Source organism: Perissodus microlepis, chromosome 1 (assembly GCF_051167445.1).
Source record: "Perissodus microlepis isolate ML-2025 ecotype Zambia chromosome 1, ASM5116744v1, whole genome shotgun sequence".
Lineage (NCBI taxonomy): Eukaryota > Metazoa > Chordata > Actinopteri > Cichliformes > Cichlidae > Perissodus > Perissodus microlepis.
In genome coordinates, this window is record NC_140461.1 from 30856683 (window position 1) to 30874324 (window position 17642).

Here is a 17642-nt window from a genome sequence, read left to right on the forward strand (position 1 = left end):
TGTCTTTGTCACTACTCCACATATTTCTATGATTCCAAACGGTTCTGATCATATCAGAAAGGCTGTGCGCTTCCTGTGTGGGGACTTATTACAAGAAGGAAATAAAATGTCAGCTTCTGACCAGGAAGTTTCTAAGATTTAATCTTGATCTTGTCTGATGGCAATAGCCATACCTCATCTAATAAAATTATTATGTTCTGTATACAGGCCTCAATTACCATGTTAAATGTAAAAATTTAGAAAATTACTGAACAAGTATGCTGGTTTGGATGAATTCCTTAGGTATGCAAACTTGTATGATCCCGGTCTGTGGTGATCAAATGTGGTCCAATGAAGGATAAACCAGCAACAGAGTCACAGACAGTCAAAGCTCACTGATGCAGCATCAGAACTGGACCACAGAGCAACAGAAAAAGGTGGTCTGGTCTGCTGTATCGTGTTTTCTTTTACATCACATGGATGTTCGGGTGCATGCGCTTACCTGGGGAACACCTGGGACCAAGATACAAGATATATGTATACACAAAATAGATAGATAGATAGATAGATAGATAGATAGATAGATAGATAGATATGCATATTTGATAATCCAACAAAGCCTCAAAGGAAGGTCACATGGACATCCTTCCATTTAACGATCTAATTAACTTAAAACTGACTGGCTTTCCCACAGGGGAAAAAAGCATTTTATAGTACTTAGATGAGATCACATGTCAATTTTTGTATTTCTCTAAACTCAGGTTTTCCTTATGAAATTCACAGCAGAGCAATATTGTGTGAACATAGAAACCTAGCGTTGAACTGTTTTAGTCGTCTCACACCGTCTTCTCTGTACACTGTGCTGTAGTGAGGTGACATTCATACATGTTGACATGATGTCAGATCGATACATATCATAGAAGAATAGTTGGAAACATACTAAGACCTTTTGACAGGAATAAATAAATGTGCAAAGACAAAGCTGGAAAGTCGTTTTTCTGCAGGAATGGACCAGAAATAAGACTCTACTTTTATGTGCAGACTAAGCAAAAGAATGCAAATTCTGAGCCCTTGCCCCTACAAAAGGATGTGGTGGTGCTGTTATGCTGTGGAATGGCATTTTGGTTACATAGTTTGGGTCCACTTGTGCCTTCAAATTCAAAACATCCTGAGAGGGCACCTTTTTTGTCCACTTCTGAAACATTTCAATCCAGGTGGCAGTGTTTTCCTGTGGGTTAACAGTGCTCCCATCAATAGATACATGATTTGACTCATATTCTATGGCCTTTACAGTCAGCCAGTTTCCTTTTTTCACGTTTGCAACAGCAGCTCTTGTTGAGCATTGTTATTATTGTTGTTTTTATAAGTATTATTATTAACTTCCTTTATGTTTTTCATGTTAGGGGGATATTTGTGCAAACTAGGGTTAGCACAATAATTGTATGTATTATAAAATTGTTATTCAGTAAAGAAATATATCAATATTAAGATTTGAAATGAAAATATGAAAGTCAGGCGATGGTACAGTACATCTTCTGATTGGTTACACCAATACAATTAGGCTGATCAGTTTTTGAAACTTAACTTACAAATAACAGTTTTCATTAAAAAACAAACAAACATGTTTTATGTCAGTTTTCATTAAAAAATGATTTACTTGAGTTTACAAAACAAAGGAATAATGTTCAGAAAAACACAATTAGTTTGTATGAAAAACACAGCTGCATGATCACAGAGGCTTGGATTCTGATCGTTTCAAAATCCAAAGCAGCCCTAATTCCACCGCCTACATGCATCTGACCTCAGTTTCGACAGCATCTTTAAGCTGCTGGCAGTCAGCCATGTCATTAACCACCAGTTACTGACGATATTTGATTGGGCCCAGAATTTAAGGGAAGTATAGTAGATGAGATTGTCATTCTTTGGTTTTACAGTTTTTCAGTGGTATAAATTCTCCTTTACCATTTCAGGTTGTACAAATCGAAAAGGACTTTGAGTTCAATAGCCTAAAAGCCTCAACAATCAATAGTTTTACATTAACATTAAATCAAGTAACTTTAATAATGTGAACAGGGCTACTGACAGTGATGATCTCAGAGAGAATTAGCTTCCAGTATATCTTTAAACAGCCTTTTAATCTTTAAAAAACAAAATCATTGCTCTAGTTTTATGGCACATGTATTCTATGGATCAGTCGTATGATATGTTTGGTTTTTTTTGTCAAAAATAAAAGCACCATTACTGGAAAAAGCTAGACCACTCTTTACAAAAGCAGGGGGTCATGGAGACCACACCAGCAGCAGATGTTGGAAGGAATTATGCTGTTTGTTAGCCGAATATGTATTAGTAACCAACCACCCATTTTCCAAAACACTGTCTATAACAACTTTGACCATGCTCTGTGTTTCTGTCAAATTATTTGCTAGTGATTTCCCTTTTCTCAAATAAAAATGAACTGTTTCTATTTTTCAAATGTAACTAGTTTTAACTTTTGAATTTAGACCTTTGCTCTTTAATCTGAATTAAAATGGCATGCCACTATACCAAAAATCCTTCTCACAGCTGCAGTTTTGACATAGCAGGAAAAAAAACATTTGAATGAATAACAATAAAAAGTAAGCTAGAATCCTTGTATTGTGCATTCTACCTCACTGTCATAGTTTGGAAACAAAGTCCTTATTGACAACATTTGCCTGACGTGCGTTTTTTGCCACATTGTCAAAGTCTGTAAGCATGACAACTGTAACTTTCCGCAATGAAGCACAAAAAACTTGTGTCTAAAAGAGTCTTTATACAGTCTTGCGGAGGTGTCTAATGCCTAATGGACTAGAGTAACCTAAAACACTTCTGCAGTGAAGTATGCAGTCTATAAAACTCCCAAATCTAATGCATTATCAGCGACAGTGACATGTTTTTCTTTTCCCAGGTTTTATCTATAACACAGATTAAATGCTTTTTTTGTCCAGTTGGTGTATAACACTCATATTAGCATCAGCAAAATCTTCAGAAAGAAAGGAAGGAAAAGAAAAAAGACATCTGTGCTGACCTGTGAGCTCCTTTTGTATAATCAGTGTAAAAAAAATATTACTCTCTGCCAATGTCTGATCTCAGAACAGCAGGTGCATATATTTATGTCCATTTAATTGTCCAAATCAGTAGAGCAGATGAAAGTGTTTGTGTTCAGCATCGAGTAACATTTAGGTACTGGGTTTGGGTGGATGCAATGCTATTTATTATCTTTTTAACTGAAATGAGTTTTGCTGAGTTGAAAAGTACCAGAAAATCAGGCTTTTTAAAAAGATTATTATTATTATCTCCCCAGACATTGTAACTAACAAACAGCTTTTTATGATCAAGATAAAAGTGCAAAAAGCAAGTGGGCCACTGCTTAATATTATATATTAAACGTCGTGACCTATTAGGATACACAAGGGCTTTACTTCAATGCCCAGTGTACTGCGTTAATGTCTACCATCTATGGCATTAAGTAACAACATTACATATCTCTCAAATAGTTAAATCCCAGCAGAACTGGATGCACAGTGTGTAATACCTTTTGCTTTGCAAGTGCTAACTGGTTTGAAAGTTGAGAAAGATGCTTTTGACCATTACTGTGTTTTGTTCTGCATTAAGCTACATAGATGCACGGCTGCTCTGGGGTGTATTTTTATGGTCCTAGATTTAATGAGGAAGTTAACAATAGTTATAAGTTTCTGACGACAGTGGGCTTTAATGAGTGTTTTTTTTTCCACAACCTCTAAGATTGAAGTGCACAATTTTCCACAAAGACATGTTTATGTTATTTGTAAATAATAAAAAAAAAACCTGTGTTTTAGCTATTGCCTATTTTTAAATGCTGTCTTTGGAGAATGTCTGCTCTCCATGAAACATGGTGTTTATCCAAACTTTAACTGTACCCAGTTGTTTACTAAAAATATTCAGGCTGCTCTCAGCACCTGATTGTATAACATTTTAACTGGAGAGTAGGACCCTTTGTAGTCTTTAGAGTGCACAATCTGGGAATTGTTCTTTTGACATTTTGTAATCTTAAAGTGTAGTAATACTTCATGCAGCTCTATCTATCTATCTATCTATCTATCTATCTATCTATCTATCTATCTATCTATCTATCTATCGTTAAGGAATATATATTTTTCTTAGTGCTTATTTTCTGATTATTTTGTTTATGTATTTTAATAACAGGCCAGCTTTGACTCACAAACTAATTGCTCAGCCAGACTGGAACTGTGCAGAACAGGAAGTCTTGTGCAGAGCTGCAGAGGCAATATATTAAAAACAGGAAACAGATGCAGATAGAAAAAACAGGTTTGAACTATGATCGTGGGTGAAAAGGGTGAAAGTAAATAGGGCAGGACAATACTATCTATCTAGATAGTATATATATATATATTCTTATATATATATATATATATATATATGTATATATATTAGGGGTGCAACAATACTCGTATCGATATTGAACCATTCGATACAGTGCTTTCGGTTCGGTACGCATATGTATCGAACAATACAAAATTTTTAATTTATTTTATCAACCTTCTGACGATGCTGTCTGTGTTGAGCGCTCAGTGGATCTGCGCTCGACAGTGCGGCCTAGGCGGAGTAGTCGAACGCAGATTCACTGAGCGCAGGGCAAGCTAGCGAGACAGAAGTTGAGCTCTCCTTGCAATATGGCAAATTGAACCTCCCCCACCCTGATTCAGATCTGGCGTTTGGAACTATTTTGGTTTTCATGAGACATATGACCCTGAAGGTAAGCGCGTCATGGACAAAAGTAAAACAGTATGTTGGATGTGCCACGCAATGCTCAATTACATTGGTGGGAATTAGTGTGTTAGCACAGTTAGCTCGTTAACGTGTTGGCCGTCCAGCCCCACGCACGGGGCTTTCCGCGGTAGCTCATTAACGGAGATTTGCCGTGTTGTGGCTTTAACGTCATTTCAACGAGATTAACGCTGACAGCACTAATGGGAACACAACGAATATGACTGCACATTTACTCCGACATCATCCTAGTGCAAAGACAAGTGGAAGCAGACAAAAACAACAAGCACGCATGCTACAAACTTTACCCGAGTCATTTAGACAGCTGTTAGCACATGAGTCTCCTTATGGGGACCTGATGTTTAATATGCTGCTGAGAATATAGCCCAGAAGAAGCGTATAGTATAGCTTTTATTTTGGTAAAAGCCATTTCTCTGTAATAAACTCTCTTTTCCAAAGATGAGTGATTTCTTGATCAGATAGATTTATTTTTTTATTACTTTGTTGTTTCAGCAACATTAAATTTAAAAACTGTACTTTTGAGTTAAAATATATATTTATAATTTTAATAAATGACAAATTAAAAAAGCATGAACATTTTTTTTTGTATCGAAAAAATATCGAACCGTGACACCAAAGTATCGAACCGAACCGTGAATTTTGTGTATTTTATATATATATATATATATATATATATACATATATATATATATGTATGTATATATATATACATATATATATATATATATATATATATGTATATATATATATATATATATGTATATATATGTATATATATATATATATATATATGTATATATATATACATATATATATGTATATATATATGTATATATATATATATATATATATGTATATATATATACATATATATATATACAGGGCTCTAGAGTGCGACCAATTTGGTCGCAAATGCGACCAAATTTTTCAGTGGTGCCACTAAAAATAAATGTTTGGTCGCACCTGTGCGACCAACTGTTCGGGTAACAAAAAAAAATTCTCTGCAACTCTCCGTGTGGTCAACAACAGACACACATTATGCCCCTATCGTAGACTAAACCAATCAGAGATAGTCAGGGGTGGGACCTCTCTGATTGGCCGTGGTCCAGTTGAAAGTGCAGGTGGAAGAGAGAGGTGAGTAGCTTGAATAAAGCGATATCAATTCATTAACGGATTCCACACAAAGACGTAAACACAGAGCGGACCCGACGCATCACAATCAGCTTTGTCTTTCTCGGCTTTCTCACCCGACGACCCGTACACGGACACACTGTCGGAGCTTAGCGATTCTGATGCGTCGGGTCCGCTCTGTGTTTACGTCTTTTTTGCGCTAGATTCTGAGCTGCAGGTTTTGTCTCTCTCCAACCAAAATTCGCCAAGCCAGCAGCAAAAGAAGCAGCAAACTACGCTTCACATTTGATCAATGTTGTCATGAATTCCCTCTGACTTTTGCTGTTTTGCTTCCACCACGATAAAAATCACACTTCCTGCACATCTCTCTCTCTCTCTGTGTGTACTTCAGGAACAGTTTCCCGTCTCAAATCTGTTTTCTGCATTATTCATTTGCTTATTACCCACCAGTCTACCGTTGTTTACAGCGCTGTCTTTTTCTTTTTTCACTTAAATGACCTCGGACAAGAAAGCCTAATTTCTGCTGTTCAATACTGAAGAAATTTAAACTTCTTAAAATTATGCAAAATTGCAGAATATTTTTAAGGTTATCTGCTATAAAAAGCCAGACCAGGAAAATCTCCTTCATGTTTTTCTGTGTTTTATTCTCAGTTACTTTCACACAAAGGCATCTGCTGTGATGTTCACAATTCTGATGAAGTCTCATGTGTATCAGTACTGATAAATGATCAGAATTATAATATTTCTGACTGTCTGAGGCTAAATTGAATCAAATCAGGACTTTGAGAACCGGAATCGAATGGATTATAGAAATCAGTGATGATACCCAGCCCTAATGAGCAGCCTAGGCCTGAGAGAAGTGGATGTAGCTGTGGGTAATAAGAAAAGATGAAAAGAACTATTGATAACTTTTTTGTTAAGTTAAGGCCTGATCTGTCTGAAATTCATAGCCAGTGCTCTGACACAGTGCCATCAATCTTTGAATGCTGAAAAAGCACAGTGTATCCAGGAAACACATTATATGCTGCAATAAATGCACTGCCCAAGTGTCCCCTCTCCCCACTGCCTTTCAGCAACAGACAGCAGCAAACAGGTCGTCAGAGGAGGCCAAGATGATGATTAAGTTTAACATTTTCTACAATATTGACAAAGCACTTTAAGCACAAGTTTGTTAGTTAATAATTTAGAAATTAATATTATCTGTATGGACTTGCCCCCCAAAGAAAGTGCACATGTAAAACTGCGGTGTTAAGCGATGCGGTTGAAAAATTTGAGTGCGCCTAACTTTTGTGCGCCTAAATTTTTAAAGTTAGGTGTACCGGTGCGCCCATGTCAAAAAGTTAGTCTAGAGCCCTGATATATATATATATATATATATATATATATTCTTATTTACCAAATGCATCATTTTTTAAATACTGTTCATCAACTGTAGATAATGTTTTAGGTCTGCCACGTCTTCTTTTGTCCTTTCCAGTTTCCTCAAACTAATTAGGGACACATGCCACACCATGACTAGAAGCATTTTTCAGAGATTCAACTAAAGAAATTGTAACTAATCACACACTTTTGCTAGTAACAAAGATATAGTTTAAATTTGGTTCTTTGCTTAATTGTCAGTTATGTGTAGACGCAACATTTCAGCCCTTTGTTTGATGACTTTCTGCTTGAATGATTTACAGACTACTTTTGAGTGGCTCACCAAACAAAAACATCCCTCTAAAAATGGTCGGTTACAATGACTGGATTGAAAAAAATTATAAAAATATTTACTAAAAAGGTTATGAAACACGGCTCACAATATTTGAACAGAACTGCATTTTTCTTCTTCTATATTATCTTTTAATTAATTAGTTTTTTTCAGATACATAACTTAAAATCTGCCTTTTAAAAATTGTCGAAAAATCAGGGGTTAGGAAAAGACTTGATTTTACAATAGGCTAATTCAGATCCCCACAGGTTTAAAGCCTTGTTTTTGAAAAAGATTGTGTTTAGGGCTCTTTCAAGTGACCCTGAACAATTGCCTTGTTGTGCTGGTATGGGCCAAGGCCACTCAAGTACCTTTTATGATGCAAAGCATTTCTCTCCTGTTTTCTACTTTCCAAGCAAGTCTCCACTAGTTTGTAGTTTGTGCTATTTGTCGGCTATGGTTAGTGGATGGAGGTTTTCTGTCCATTGATGCCAGTTAGATGTAAAGTAGTTAAACCTAGAGAGGCTTCTCATGTGACATCATATACATATTGCTTGAGAGTTCTCTGCCTACTAAAGGTGATACAGCATCACCAGTCTCGAGGGTTTCTGGCTGGCGAGTGGTTCCTGGAGGGTGCTTGATATTGCTTGTTGAAAATGGTTGCGAAGAGTGTGTGGCACCAAAAACCTTCTTGTGATTACTTTTAATGATTGCTTCGCAAGTGTGGCCTTTCTCACCTGTAGAAACTGCGAGTGTCTACAGCGTTACATAACATAGAACTGAAAAGTGAATACTCACTCCACTGATTGGGACAGGGACACAGAAATGGAAATGAAGGAAAATTTGTTATGAGATGCCAAAGACAAAAAGAAACCCAATTTCCTCATTGAAAAAAAAATGGATAACATAGATAAAACAAGGAGATATAATGAGTGAAATAGCCATCTTTTGAGATGCTTCTCATCTCATTATGATAAGTATAGAATATTTATGTGTCTGCATGTAGACTTTTTCCTCTTTAACAGGTGGGCAAAACTGAATTTTGTTTTATATATTATATATATATATATATATATATATATATATATATATATGTATATATATATATATGTATAATCTGATATATAATATAATATATATCAGATTATATATAATAAGATAATATATAATCTTTTGATTTTCTTGTATTTATGTTCATTTCATCATCCCCCTGCAAATGTGATGTTATGTTCTCACGTTGCATTTGTTTCATGTGCCATGTTTCATGTATGTCACCTGGAATTTGACACATGAAACCAGTGTATCTGTATCACCTATGTAACTTAATGGTGGCCCAAATTTGTGTTTTCTTCAGTTTACCAACTATTTATTTCATTGAATTTATTTACTGCATTAACCTTCCTCCCTTCTTTTGTTTCCACTTCTTATTTCTGCACTTGCTTTTTAGATAAACATTACTTATCTCCAAAGGTATAGTTCCCGCAAAAATGAATGCTTTGACATTAAACCTCCATTTTCCTGGCTAAAGTAAAGCGTTCATTGATTTGAAGCAACAAAAAAAGTTTCCCAACAACAACTCACCGTTATTTGATCCAAACGTTACATTTTATCACATTTTAATCCAGATTAGGTATAAATAAAAAGATAGTATAATATATATTATATTGAGAATACCACCTACTGCTGAACAAATGCTTCTGCCAAGATACTCTAATACCAGTCTGATAAATTACCCCCCGAACTGTGGTACACATACTACAATTGGTGGAAATTGCATTGATGCTTCTCCTCCTAGTATATATTATGATTACAGCCTTGTCCAAACCACTTAACATGTTAGGCAGCTAGTGAGCTAAGAAGGTTTTTTTCAGTCTTTAGGTCTGAGTAGGGACATGGTCCCTTAGTCACTACATTCTGCTCTAATAAATGAATTGTACATAAATTAAGAGAAAACACCATCAAAGCTGAGTACTCTGAACAGTCAGAGACATTCTGTGTATTAATATTTTTAATGGTAATTACTTTCTTATTTATTTTTCTTTTCATAGCTCATTTGAAAAGGATTCTTTATTGTGTGACAGAGGATATTTGCAAAGTGCTCATCACTGTAGCTAAAGAATTTGCCAAGGCTGGAATGTGTTTAACAATCTTGCTTTCACACTGGGTGCGATTATAAAGCATTTGGAATCAAAGGGGCATTGGGCTGTTGATCTTCTCCTTGAAACCTGTGTCAATGTGTCCATTTTTTTCAGTCAGATTAATTTTTGAAATTAGTTACTGTTATTTAGTCTTGTACTCTTTGTCCTTTTCATTGCATTATACTTTATAATTGGGCCACATCAATTCTATTTAATATAATTTAGTGTAAAATTAGGGATTTTAAAAGTTAATGTAGAATTGTTGAGTCTTATGTGCTTATACTGTGTTTTTGACCATAGAATGATTATTGCAAGTGCTAATAAAACAGAGGGAGTATAAATTATAGTGAATTAAAAGAAATTAGGCTGAATATATTTGAGAGACTTGTTGATTTTTTTCTCAACCCAGTGTAGGGCACCAAGACAGGCAGTGCCTGCTTACTTGTGCTAGCTAGAGAGTTCATTTAAAGAGCATTGCATGTTTGTTTGCCTGTTTTATTTTTATTAAAATTTTTTATTTGCAATGCACAGCAGTATTCTGCTGCTAGCTGATCTCTTAGCTCTCTTCTGCATAGTGACTGAATCTAACTTTGAGTATAAAGGTGCCCTACTAAATACTTTTTTTGGTTAATTCACTGCCAGTTGCACAGACTGAAATAGCCCAATACAGTTTTATCAGGTCCGTAAGCAGTTAGCAATTAAAGATTAAAAAATTAAAGTTCACACAACTTACTGATTCTTCTTCAGCCTTCTTTTATCTGAAGTGCTGCACTGTTTTCGGAGAATCCCATGTATGAAACCCATGCTTACATTGTATTATTTGTTAGTACATTACTTGCACCCCCCTGCAAATTTGTGCTTCTCATGGTAATAAAATGAATAACATTTGTTTGTTTGGATGTGTATACATTTTATATTTGTCATAATTGATCTAATAACTTGATAATTAATCAACATAATGATTTATTTTGCCTTACAGAAACTGTATTGTAAATTTTATCTGAATTCTCACATAACGTACACGATGTATTGCTCAGGTCAGATGAAATAACTAAGGTCTGCACTTTACATGGACATCTTTGCCTTCTGCACCCCTTCCTGTTTAAATAATTGTAAAATATTATTACTACTACAGTTAAATAAATAACTAGTATATTAGCAACAATAATTTATTATTAACTAAAAATGACAGTGGTGGATGGAAAATTTCAAACCATTTCTTTAGGAAAAGAAACAATAAAACAAAAATACCTCATATTACCTCACATATTACTTTTACTGGAAAATTGTTCATAAAGTATCAAAACTAAAACAATTGCAGTATTCAGCAAAAAATGTTCCCATCAGTGTTAAACTGATTAATATCATTGCTGTTTTAGACTTTATATAAATACGTTATATGCTGTTTAATGCCCACATAAGCATATGTTGGCAGTGGTTGTCCTGTGATGACATCCTGATTTTTCACAAAGTCTATTATTGATAACAAAAAATAAGCTCAGTTAAAAGGCTTGATCAACATATGGCATGATTAACTGTCAATATCTACAGGGAGAATTAAAATATGAATGAAAAAGTGGATTATTGGCAAAACTCCTGGTTAAACTTATTACCTTTAGAAATTTTCATAGATGCTAATCTGAAAGTGCTGCTGAGTCTGCACTGGCTCAACTTTCCAGTTTTATTAAAGCAGACATGGTCAGAGCTGCCGTCCCATGCCCATCATCATTGTCAATGATTTTTTTGCTAATGCACCAAAGAGCGGATCACATTTTGCAGCAAAGACAAAATAGTCTTTATCTGATAAACTACAATTAGGCCATCTAAATGGGAAAACTTTCTCAGACACAAAAGTTGAGTTCCACAGAGTGCTGTGCTGGAAGCAATTTTTTGGTATGAATGCATTCCTTAATCTCAGGTAAATCTCTGTCTTACCAGGTACTTCATTTGGATGGATGTACCTTGGCCTTAAGTACTGCTGTGACAAACCTAAAAGGACATTCTTGAACATTATGTCCTAATTGACACATGAACAAATATCCAGCCTTTTTCTTCTGAACAAGAAGCAAAATATTTCCTAACATGGACTAGACAGAGAGATTATATTTTCCCATATTATCTTCTATTCGTTGGTTCACTGTTAAATCCAGAATTGAATTTCAAATCTTTCTCCTTACAGACAAAGAAACTGACAGCTCAGCCCCTCAGGCTTTGCTGTGGTTCTAGCCCGTAGTTTGGATTGGATGACGTTGGGGGAAAAAAAAAACCCTCTCTACTCTAAATATTAAGTTTAAAGCTTTTTGATAAAGCTCAGCTATGGATCAGGGGACGAAATCCTCTCTCTTACGGTCAGGCTGCTGGTGGATCTCCAACTCTGCTCTTTCACTCCCAATCCGATTGCATGTCGTTAACTTACCATTCCCTCTCTAATGCCATTTGTCTTTTTTAACCTGTCTGTTCCTGGTAGCCTCTCTGTGTTCCTTATTTCTGTCATCTCTTTCCGCCTCACCCAACCCAGCAACAGATGGGACTTCTTTTGTCTATTGTAGGTTCTTTCCTTTTCAATAGCACCATGAGACTACTTTTATTGTGAATATAAATAATTAAATCAAATGAAGTAATATTGTTCACATTTGGGTTGTTAAAAACATTTTTATTTTATAGTGCATTTGACTAGAGAATAATTAATTATCTAATTTAAGCTTTAGTAGTTAAAAACAAATGACACACCTTGGTAATTCTATTTTCATTTGATATTCCATATATTCTTCACTGATCTCATTCTGGCTGTAAGTCAGTAGATCTCTCTAACGGGAATCATGGACCCAACCTCATAGTTCGCTCGTTTAACACAATTTATTCCCGGTTGCTTCTCTCACAGCAGTCGGCTGCAGTTTTCCAGGTACAGCCACACACAACAACAACAGCCCCCAGGTCCCTGCACACTCTTTTGAATGGGGCAGGTGTGATGAGCTGATTGAGCTCCGGTGTGTCTCATCCTCCCCTGCTGCCGTGCCCAAGCCACACCCTGCCACACCTCAGTATCCACAATACATAATGAGTGACAGAAAGCAACTGAAGAAACAACAGGAACTGCATCTGAGACACCAGAAATTATGGACTTATTAAATGGTTAAATAAATACTTCAGTGACCTTAACAGTTTTATATGTACGTGTGTGTGTGTGTGTGTTTCCATGCATGGGTTTAATAACAACAGCACAGTCCGTCCAGAAATGTTTTGTCCTCGACATATAGAAATCTATTTTGAAGTAACAACCCAATATGAGCAATACAATGAGAGTAATTTGTGAAGGAACTAAAAAACAAAGCATCATAATCGTTTTTAAACTTTTTTTTCATTTGGTTACTTTTGATTGTGGGTTTTGAAAAAAGAAATTCAAACTCTTACCTGCCATTTGCCATCTGATTTTTAAAAAATGAATATACACTTATTCAAATATGGAATAAAGCAATAGGCTGTTGTATTGCAGTTCAGAAGAATTTATTTTTGCTAGCTCTTTCTCTGGCACTGCAGACTTTGCATATAGTGGCAGCAGCCACTATAGTAGGTTTTGACCATCAAAGGATCAAACATAACACGTAACTTAAAAAGGTGTCAAATCAGAATGGAAAGAAGAATAGTCAGCGACTCGAACAGTGATTAACTGTTGAAATGTCCTTTTTACACTCTCCTGAATGTTAAAGACTGGTCTTAAGACCTACTCAGCCGGAAAGTAGGTCCAAGAGCCTGGGAGCTGCTGATATTGGCAAAATAGAGATGGACTGAAATGGAACAAGATAAAAAAAAAAAAAACACCTTCTAAGCATCAGCGTTTTTCTCATACATGGAAATATGGATAAACAAAAAGCTGGATCTTACAATAGTATAGCCCTGATGAATCTTTGTCATTAAACTACTATAACATACATTCTGAGGAGAAAAAGGCTTTTAGGTTTACATAGCAATGAAATATTGTACAAAATAATGGTTGTTAAATTCATGGTTAAGCTTTATGTAAAACTTTGTTCATGAGCAATGCTCACAATATTCTAATTCACTGACACTGTTTGCATAGAATTCATATGCCAGTAATTGGATTTCCTAATTGGTTAGCTGGTGATAAATTGAGTAAAATTGAAGAAATTAACACATTTTAAACACCTGGGGGTACAAGGAGGTACAAGACATTTGTATTTGGAAGTAGTTTCCTGCTGCTGTAGTCTAATTAGCTGCCAAGTGGGTGGTGTTTGCCAAGTAGGAGTCCTGGTATTTATGGGTGTTTCATAGCAGAATATTAAAAGTCAAAACTAATCTGTGACAGACATCTACCCATTTGGACTCGATGCTTATTCTGGTACTCAAAACAGGTTTAAAATAACTGCTTATAAATGATCTGGATCAGTTTTGTGACTCAGGGTTGCTTTCCACCATGCTTAGAATTGATGGGTGTGCAAAGCAGCTCTTCCATCACTACCCTGCACCTCATTAAAATCATTTACTCTCTCAGAACATTAGCAAGCTGAGCTTTAAGAGCTGTGGAGAAAAGAGGAGATGAAGTGGGCAATCTTGACACACTTGTGCGCGCTCTATAAAGCTTTTGCTGTCATTTGCATGTGTCTCAATGCGGTATCACCCCGAACAGCAGAATTTTAAGATGTGGTTCCAGGCTGCATAATTAGAAGGAGTGTTTAATTAGGTTTCTGAGCTTAAGACGTGAGCTATTCACTGTCATAATACAACTGACCTTTGCTGTCTTAAAACATATCCGTGGTCCTGGTTAGCCATTTATAATTGTATGAGAATGCCATCTCTTAACTCCTTTGACTTCAGTAGGGTAGACAGGTGTGTGTAGAAGAATGAAGTTGTTTAATTTTTACCTCTTATCCACACCCTTAGATATTATTTAACAGATTCAATATAACATTTATTTGCTGGGAATAACAGAAGAATAATGTGTGGACCATAATGCAGTATAACTATTAATAGTGATTCTGTGATATAGTAGTCATCTACAATGCATAACTTAGAGGGAATATATACCCCAAAAAGCAGGAATATCTGTTTGTAATTCATCACATGAATAAATGGAAATAAATAAAAATATTCTCAAGCTAGTGAAGGATAAAAAGGTAAAAAGACCTCACACTCTGAGGCAGATTTTCCATCCCTGTGAACTTCCTGCCTACACAGTGAACTGCTCGCATCACAGCTTTTTAATGGTTACATCAAAGGAGTGGGAATGTTTGCAACAGTCCCACATGTTAAGGGCACCGTGCAACAAGTCAAGCAGAATTTACAAGTAGAGAAAAGATAAACAGCATAAAAGTTTTATTTATTTAGTCAAAAGAACAACAAGAAAGAGGCTTTGCTAATACTGGGTGGTGTGTGAGTGTTCACAACCTTTCAGTAACCAGATTAGCTGTCAGTTACTCAGATGTCAACAAAACAAAAGACAGACAGAGACATGTGGGTTTAATTTCTTCATTTCAGTAATCTGATTGACATTCCCTTCTTTTGTGTCACTGGACCTCCACTACGTTTTGAAGTACTGCTGACAAATGTCTGTTTCAGTTCAGTTTGTGCGTCATGATGTGACCAGTTTTGATCAGGCGGTTCTTCGTGACTTTTTCAACCATGTTTGCAGGGTTTCTTCTTTTTTATTAGAGGCAAACTTCTGCTCACTATTACTGCCATGCATTTGAAAAAAAGGAGTCATCAAGTAATGCCTCTGGGAAGTCCAGTTGGTAAGGAAATTGGTTTAGTACCGTCGTATCAGTAACATATTGCACAAGAAAACCTATCTATTTAATCTATTATGTTTTGTCCACCCTGGGTATTTGCTTAGGTAACAAATCACCTATAAAGTCACTAACTGAAAAAATTAACTTAATTATGTGCTCCAGTTTTGATTACATGCTTTTTTTTTCTTGTTTGGTCACTAATCTGTCACTTTAGTTCTCAAAGTGTCAATGAATTCATCACCTATGGAAGCTGTTAAAGAACATTTTGAGTGAGGAACTTGGATGGTTCAGTGTTTGCCTTGTTTCTTTGCATTGTCATTGCTATTTAGTTAAAATGTTCACTGCTTGAATGCAAGCTCCTTGTACTATCATGCATCTGCACAATTATGATTATGAAGCTGGCACGTACAGAACTAAAAGAAAAGGTGGGGGATTGGGAAAATCTTATGAAGATTTATTTATTTGAAATGAAATATAAAAATAAACAACCAAGAGAGAAATGAACATTTTTGTGAAAGAGCAGATACATTTGTTGTTTGACACTTTCCCTAATACAGATTTTCATTGTTATTATTAATAATATTTTGCAGCACACATAAGTAAATACTGCAGCTACCATTGCAGGAATGTGATTATGCAGCATAACATGATGCTGTGTTTGAAATTTTTGAAAGCAATGCTGCTCTCAGCTTTGTGAGGAGTGAACATTTTACCACGTCCGCTGCAAAGAGAAGTTATTGATTTAAAAAAAGAGAGAGTTTTTGTTTGTACAGGATTGAATGTTCAACTGAAAATGCCCTTGAAGGTCAAATTGAAAGTTTTCTTGTGAACAAACAAGTCAGATTTTTATTCATTGTTACACACTGTATCTGTCATGGTCCTGGGTGGGTGACCCAATGTTTATGTGTTTTCTTGTTTTATTAATATTCTTAGATTTAGTATTATTCATGGTTCTGTTTCCTTGCTTCCTCTGTGTCCACATTCCACATTTAGTCAGTCTTGTCTTCATGTGTGTTTAACCCCTGTGTCCGTGTTCTCTTTCTTCCCCAGTCGGCTATGTTTCCACGTCTGTTTCTCCCCTGGTCTCAGTGTCAAGCCCTTGTGTCTTAGTCTGCATCTTTTTGTCTCTCCTGTTTTATTTTGACAGTCTCTCATCCTGTGTTCAATATGTTCAGTTTTGCTTCCTCCCTGTTTCATTAGTTTCAGCTGTGTTCCCTCCTGTTTCCCATCCTCGAGTCCTCAGTCTCTGGCTGTATCCCAATTCAGGGTCTGCAGCCTTAAAGTACGCAACCTCAACGGTCCACAAGGGCCACGTACTCAAAGACCACTAAGGCCGGAAGTGCGAGGCTTGTGAAATGGGACGGTCTAGCCTCCGTCGCGCTGCCCAGGTTGCCTAGCAACCATGATACTAACAGCTGGAAACGTTTCATACAGCATTGTGTGACAGAAAGGAAGGAGAAAATCTTTTGTTCATTTGTTTGTTTGTTTCTACATGAGCTTTGATCATTCTCTGTAAGATTAAGGTCAGCTATTGAACGGCGTGTATTTTAAAGTAAAGGCTTTAAGTTAGTACAAACGTCACTAATGTCACGTAACTTTGCCGACATGTGGCCAACAGTAATGTTTTAATGTTCTTCGTTATTAAACATTTGCACATAAATAAGTGACATAATATTCAGTACATACTTAAAGTTTACTCTTCGGGCGCCCCTCATCCGCCCTTTTTTTTCCCGCAAAATTATCCACACCCACCGCCGCGCTATGCATTCTGGGATATGTTGGGCCACGAAGTCTACACCGCCACATCCTTAAAATTCAGGGAAATGAAGGACGCATTTGAGGGCCGCATTTCGAGCAGCCTTCGAATTGGGACAGCCTTCGTCGCGTCGCTGTGACGTAATCGGCCTTAAAATGCGGCCTTTAAGGCTGCAGACCCTGAATTGGGATACAGCCTCTTTCTGCTCATTGTCGCATTGTCCACATTGCCGTGTGTTTTCCCTGTGCTCCTTGGTTTCCTCGCTACTCCTAGTTTTCTCATAGCTCCTAGTTTCCAAGTGTCCTAGCTCTTAAGTCCAGTGACCAATAATCTGTATTTTTTTATTTGCTGACATGGAAGAAGTGTATTGCCATTTGTGTAATGTACCCATACAGACT